Source organism: Eurytemora carolleeae, unplaced genomic scaffold, assembly GCF_000591075.1.
Source record: "Eurytemora carolleeae unplaced genomic scaffold, Eaff_2.0 scaffold535, whole genome shotgun sequence".
In the NCBI taxonomy this organism is placed as follows: Eukaryota; Metazoa; Arthropoda; class Copepoda; order Calanoida; family Temoridae; genus Eurytemora; species Eurytemora carolleeae.
Window position 1 is genome coordinate 2,489 of NW_019396437.1, and position 5,998 is coordinate 8,486.

Here is a 5,998-nt window from a genome sequence, read left to right on the forward strand (position 1 = left end):
AACGACCTTGATACTGTCATGTTTTGTAGGACACTATGTATAAAATAGAAGTCAAACTTGCAAAACTGATCAAGCCCAATTCTTTGTAAGGCCTCAAATGGGCCTGAGGAAGGTATGCCTAGTTAGGGCCCAAAGAGCTCCTTTTTTGTAGAAATTTACTAATTATTTTTTTTCTCGAAAATCTAACTTTAGATCTTTTTTCTTCAAATATTGTCAAAGGGACTGACAGCAAAATTTCAAAGGAACCCTCCGTGCAAAAATGACAATGTCCGATTTTCAATAGTACCCTTAAAATGTTTGTCCGATCATGAAAGAATTTGATATTAATGTTAATAATTTTGAAAACTGATTCATGAAGGAATTACCAAAATCAAACACGACTAAGCCTAGAAAAGTGACAGGTTATTTTCCCATTACTATCCCGTTAAAAAATGTCAAGGGTACCGTTGTGAATCAAACATTGCCATATCTGCATGTAGGGTTTCTTGAAATTACTTTTCTGAAAAGAACAGTGTTCCCTCATTTTTATAGTGATTTCCTTATTGTTGTTGATTGGGATGGTTTGCTGCACTCTGCTCATATCCTACTACATCTTCCTCACACACCAGCAGAGGGAGGGCTCACTCCAACGAGAGGTAGGAATTGATTTAGATTAAAGCAGGGCTTCGGAATCTATTGGAATGGATCATTTCATCCAGATCTGGATTTTTGATCCATGGATCAGTATCCACTGCCAGCTTATTAAGTTTTTCACACACCAAATATATTTTAAAATCTTTCCCCACAAAAAACTTCATGGTGGAAACTAATTAATTGAAATCTCAAAGATAAAAGTTGAAACTTTTGGGCTGGCTTTTCTATTTGGCACTTGCAAAAGTAAAATGTCTAGTTAAACATGTTTATTTAAATAACATGAATGGCAAGCAATTATAGTAATCAGAGAACTGTAAAAAACCACCAGTGTTATCTTCAGTGAACACTTTCTTTAATACAGCTCGAGGAGGATCCGGATCATGATCCGGCCCTGTATCCGGATCAGTAAAATGATCCGACCCTGAATCCGGATCAGTAAAATGATTCGGCCCTGAATCCAGATCAGTAAAAATATTCGGAATCGCGGATCCAGGAAGTTAGAAAATTGTAAAGTTTTTAATTGGATCAGATTATTAAATAAATAAAATAAACCTTTTTTGAGACATTCATTTTTGTATATCCAGTAAAATCTGTGGCATAGAAAGATGACTTTAAACTCAAGTTATGACTTTGAATAGTCCAGTGAACATGGGAAACAACATTTGTGAAGAGTATACACTACACAGACTCAAGTTACCTAATAAGTTGTTTGTAAAACTATTTGCTTTGCAACAATAATAAAGAGACAAAAAAGATTGTTTTAATGTATTTTTCCTCTGGTTTTCTGGTTTTCACTGGATTTTCAGATACCATATCAAAATTTCTTACTATAGGAAACTGAACATTTGCCGAAAACTCAAATTTTATATTTACTTAATCCTCATATTTTTGCAATTTTAAACTTTGACTTTTGATACAGCAAATTACTTAGCTTGAAATAGTTAAGGACTGCAGATTAAATCTAAAGCGAGACAAAGTTGAACTTCTTTTCTTCAGCTTGACCAGGTGTCTTCAAGAGAAGTGGTTCAACTAATTCTTGCTTTTATTTAATCTGGATTCAAAGTATTTTGAAAAAAACGTTTATGTCAATTAAATCCGTTTCTTAAAGTGATTGTTAGTGTAATTTCAAAGACGGGTTTGCTCTATTCACAACGGTACCCTGTAAAGCTTTGTCTGATCAAGTATAAATTAAAGATCAATTTTTATAATTTTAAAAACTGATTATTTTTAAACGTAGTTTCTTTAAAAAACCGACTTGCGCATTTTCGTTGCAAGTAAGCATATAGGAATTATCAGAAATAAACATTTTTAAACCTATAAAACAACAGTGTCTTCCACACTATTGATCAGATAAAGGAATCAAGGGTATTGTTGTAAATCAGGCGTTGCCATTTTTACATCCATAGGGAAACTTAAAAATACGTTTACAGTCCCTTTAAAACCTTCTTTTACAGGAACAACATATTCAGAGCATTCTGATGAACTCCAACTCAAGTTTAACCATGGATTCTGGACTAATGGTTAAGAAAGAATTCTAAACCAATGCAGCAAACTACTTGGAGATTTTTTTTGTATTTTAAGGTTAATTCAATTTTGGTTAATATTTTGAATCAATTCTAATTTGTTTACAAGAAAAAATTTAGTTTTTTTAACGTTTCTTGTTTTACTTCAGAAGACCTTAATAGTAAGAATTTGGAATTATACTTTTATATTTGTGAAGTCTGAATATGCATAAACTATGTCTTTTTAAACGTTCCTGAACTATTTTCACTATTTTTTATTATAAAAAAGGTTCTTTAAAAAAAAATATTTTCCTTGCTTCCATTTTTTATTCTTAATTCTTCATTGGACTTGTTTAGCGAGCTGATCTACTCACTTAAACTATCCTGTAGTGTATTGAACCTTGTCATGATCTGCTATAGGGTGATCGCAACCATCATTATTTCTTAGAATTCCTTGGATACAACTCTACTTCTTTTAGGGTCTCTCCTCGATTATAACAGTGCTTTGGATAATGAAGAAATGGGTTCAACCTTAATGTGCCGTAAACAAATCCCAACAGTAACTCTATATTAAAATATCAAATATAACTAACAAGTAACTGTCCTTAAAGTATAAATGTAAAACCTAGTTTACAAATCAAAACTGGTTTTACTGCTGCACTGACTTGTCCCCCCCCCCCCTCGACTTCAGGGGCTTTACATCTTTTATGTGAAGAACTCAGGGGCGAGGGAAAAAATGACAAAACCGTCGCGTAACAGGGTTTATCTTTTAAGCTTGTAATAAATGTTTTCGTATTTTAAGGTTGTGTACAAAAAAGGAAATAATCGTTCATCATAAAAAGAAAATATTCTTAAATCTTTTGAAAGAATATTCTAATTTGTTATTGGTTACAATTTTTATTTTTAAAACATTGGGATTTGGAATAAATTCCAATCTTTTCAAGAAAATATTGTCATTTTAAGAAAAAAAATTTTTTCAAGAAAATAACCTGCCTTTTGTAATTTGTAATTTTACTTAAATCTATTGAAATAATATTGCTATTTTTTTAAATTTTTATTTTTTATATTTTTTGAAAAATTTAAATCGTCTGTCAATCTCAAAGTCCACAAAAATAATTTATAATGTGTACATTCATTTCAAATATATGTTTTATGATATTTTTCAGATATGATGGGGTTGAAATTCATTCTTGAAAAAAGCTTCGACTTGGTTTCAAAGCTTTTTAGAAATCAAGAAAATTTTGAAAATGCGCAAAAAAACGAAGTTTTGATAAATAGAACTGCTTATATTGAAGAAAATAGAATTAAGGAAGAGTTCAGAAGAGTATTTGAACTGAAAAGAATAAAAATGAAGAATGAAATGGAAGGTAAAGAGGAAAAGATGAAAATTGATCGAGATGCTTTAACATAACTACATTATTTTGAGGTGATTTTTAAAATTTAACAAATATTTTGTCTGAACGGTTGTGACGTTTGTTAGATACATGCATCGATAAAAAAACGACCAGCTGCAGGGTGTCCCACGAAACATGACAGTTGTTGAATAGTTTTGAATGTCTTCTTCCATGTATTATATTGAATATTTAAGACTTTTTTATTTCATTAAAAACATATTTTTCTAAAATTTTTATAACTCAAAAGTTTATTATATAAAATTTCATTATTTTTGGGTAGTATTTTCTGATAACGTCATTTTCTGGGTAAGCACAGTAATTTAAGCGTAAGCACAGTGGCAAGGACGGGCCTGGGGCCTCTTGACACCCCCCCCCCTAGATTCCCTGTGCTTCTCTGATAATAGATTAATTACCATGTTGTTTTCTTTCCACCTTCCCCCTTTATTAGCAGCAAAGTGAAAGAAGATTTCTTGCAACCAAAACTTTTGATTTCTCAATCGAGCTTCACACTTCAGTAAGGTTACAGAAAGAACTATAGGAAAGATGAGGTTCTTTGGTTAAGGGACTGTGAGCGAAGTTCCAAATGTTCCTTACGTGTCACGGGCAGCCGTAGTACATTTGAAACTCCGAGCCAGGTCAACCTTTCCGGTCCCAGTTTGTACTGTACCTAGCTCTATGGACAGGACTAGCCGGTGCAACAAGGTTGACGCGGTCAGACTTTATGCTTCATATAGGTTGAATTTACTTTTACTAAAGGGACAGATTTGCGAGGTGTAAAGATGACAATGCCATATTCACAACGGTACCCTTTAAAGCATTTGTTGGATCAATTATGAATTAGAAATATCTATATGTTTATAATTTTGTAAAGTGATTATTTTTAATTCTGAGTTCTCTTCAAAAATGGCCTGCGCATTGCTGATTTCTACTGGAGGTAAACATATTGAAATAATCACAATTAAACACTTTTCACTCCTGTATGCTGAGTCCATTAGCGGCTGATCCATCTATGGTAACATCTATCTAATTCTTTCTATCTCATTATCCAATCAGAGTTATGAATCCTTCAATCGGCGCTAAACTGTAAATGGAAATATTTACTTCTACTGAAACTTTAGTGTTATAGGCTTAAAGGATTCCGTTGTTTATCGAACAAAACGATCGCATTTTCAAGTTCGTTCAAACGTTTTTAAATCATTCGTTCTTACATTTTTTTTCATTTCTTTAAAACGATCTTATTTCTTTCATCCATCGTTCGTTCTCGAAAACGATGTCCATCTGTAGGCACACAACAAATATTAGAAATACCATCGTCAATGACAGATTTCTTTTCACCAAGAATTCATACAATTTTTAATTTACTTTACATTTATCGTATACTAAGTAACAATGCAAATCAAATATTTTTATATTCTGACATAGTCATATTTTATTTATAAATATCTATTTTTTATTTCTGATGCTAGTAATGCGCAACTGTCACTTTTGCAGAGAAATCGCAAACGAAAATAAACAGTTTATAAATATAAAAACATGGACTTCGGATTCAAAATTGATCTTCATCAGCTCTTTAATAAAAGAAGTTAATTTTAAATTTTAAATTATAAAATTTACATTTTAAATTTTAAAATTTACATTTTAAATTTTAAAATTTACATATTAAATTAAATTTTAAATTTTACATTTCCCTCTCCACCAGAAAGACGAAAGTATAATTATTGCAAAAATACCGTGCAGATCTTGTGACCTTGTAGCTCACATTTCATTAGAAATTTAAAACACTAATGTTGTTTTCAATCTGCTCAAAATAGAGATGTTAGATGAAAATTGCGTATCAGATTTTATTCTAATATAATATATACTTAAATATAACGTGAGTTGAACATAGCTAGACACAAATATAAAATAAATATTGATATATACTTAAATATAACGTGAGTTGAACATAGCTAAACAAAAATATAAAACAAATATTGATATATACTTAAATATAACGCGAGTTGAACATAGCTAGACACAAATATAAAACAAATATTGATATATACTTAAATATAACGTGAGTTGAACATAGCTAGACACAAATATAAAACAATTATAGATTTAAACTTAAATATTACATGAGTTAAACATAGCTAGACACAAATATAAAACAAATATTGATATATACTTAAATATTACGTAAGTTAAACATAGCTAGATACAAATATAAAACAAATATTGATATATACTTAAATATTACGTTAATTGAACATAGCTAGACACAAATATAAAACAAATATTGATATATACTTAAATATTACGTGAGTTAAACATAGCTAGACACAAATATAAAACAAATATTGATATATACTTAAATATTACGTAAGTTCAACATAGCTAGACACAAATATAAAACAAATATTGATATATACTTAAATACTACGTGTGTTGAACATAGCTAAACAAAAAAAAAATCAAACAAATATATAT

The 5,998-nt window shown here is 30.3% G+C and overlaps 1 long non-coding RNA gene across 1 annotated transcript; it reads left to right on the plus strand.

Annotated features, from left to right (window-relative positions):
* Positions 1-282: 282 nt before the first annotated feature.
* On the plus strand, positions 283-3,036 carry LOC111703329 (uncharacterized). The gene is made up of 3 exons (XR_002765594.1): positions 283-635; positions 2,088-2,214; positions 2,615-3,036. It is a non-coding gene; the product is annotated as an uncharacterized LOC111703329 (long non-coding RNA).
* Positions 3,037-5,998: the final 2,962 nt, after the last annotated feature.